Below are 1,209 nucleotides of genomic sequence, written 5' to 3' on the forward strand. Positions count from 1 at the left end.
GGCTGTCCCAAGTTTGTTCCACAAAAATCGCTTTCACTTTGGATATTGGCAACCTTCACGTGGACCTTGCCGTAATACTTGATGTCTTTCTAGAAAGGACTCTGGCTAGAAAAGTATCGGGGAAACCAATGCCAACAAAAGAATCTTCGGATTCATATGATATGATGATGATCTACCATAAAAATTCTTGTCAATACGAATCATAAATCATTTCGAATATTTTCACGTTTTAATTAATTTATTGTATCAATGTATATCATCTTGTACCACGTAGTCCTTTTCAAACCGTAACTTGATTGGCAGCTGCATCTCATTTAATTAATTAAAAAAAATTGCCTTTTATGTATCGAATACGAAGCTATAATCCATTTCTGACGACTAATTAGATTTAGAAACAATTAATTTTAAAATGGCTAAAATTTATATTTTATTTTTGCTTGGAGAGTCTTTTCTTATCAACGGCCGAAGGCCACTAAAGGATAAGGATTGTTAGGTAGATGGTATTAAAGGATAAATATATACGGCATAATCGCTTTGACACACCAGTTCTCATCAGATCACCGAAGTTAAGCAACGTTGAGCCTGGATAGTACCAGATGGGTGCCCATTTGGGAGTTCTTGGCGCTGTATGTGCTTTCCGCTTATCTCGGCATTGTTTCCAGTCGTCCTGAACCTCCACTTGCGACTGGTATTTAACAATGTCGATTCAGGAGAGGTGAGTTTGGAGATTGCGCAACTCTTGCCACAAAAATTTCACACGCAGGCACCATTACAGTGGGTATCCATAGTCTGTCAAGACTGAAGGAAGCCATTATTTTATAAGATCAGTCACAGTGGAACTTGGGAAGAGCTAGATTATCTAAATGGATGTCTCAATAGGAATTTATTCACATTAGATTTAGAGACGACCATGTTATAGTCAGCTGGGAAGCTGACAAACGCTATTGCGTTCCCCAGACAGACAGTCATATGAAGCGAAACTCCGCTCATGGAATTTTCGTTTAGTTTTGGGAACATGTTGGAAGTAAGGAATGTTGGTGATAGTTGCTTCAGCCGGGAAAGTATTTGTTGTGAACTGTTTACGGAGAGAGGCCTTAGATTTGAGCCCAGTAAAACACTTACCCCATAACAATAACGATACAGCGGAGATAGACTCGCAACGTCTCCTCTGTTAAAAGAGGGAGTGGGGGGGGGGCTAAAAGATCATCG

General features: G+C 39.5%; 1 pseudogene; it reads left to right on the forward strand.

Moving 5' to 3' along the window:
- The first annotated feature begins 516 nt into the window (after window positions 1-516).
- Window positions 517-633, forward strand: LOC145247064 (5S ribosomal RNA; annotated as a pseudogene).
- The last annotated feature ends 576 nt before the right edge of the window (window positions 634-1,209 follow it).

This window comes from Euprymna scolopes, chromosome 24, assembly GCF_053919585.1.
Source record: "Euprymna scolopes isolate OS-2025 chromosome 24, ASM5391958v1, whole genome shotgun sequence".
NCBI lineage: Eukaryota > Metazoa > Mollusca > Cephalopoda > Sepiida > Sepiolidae > Euprymna > Euprymna scolopes.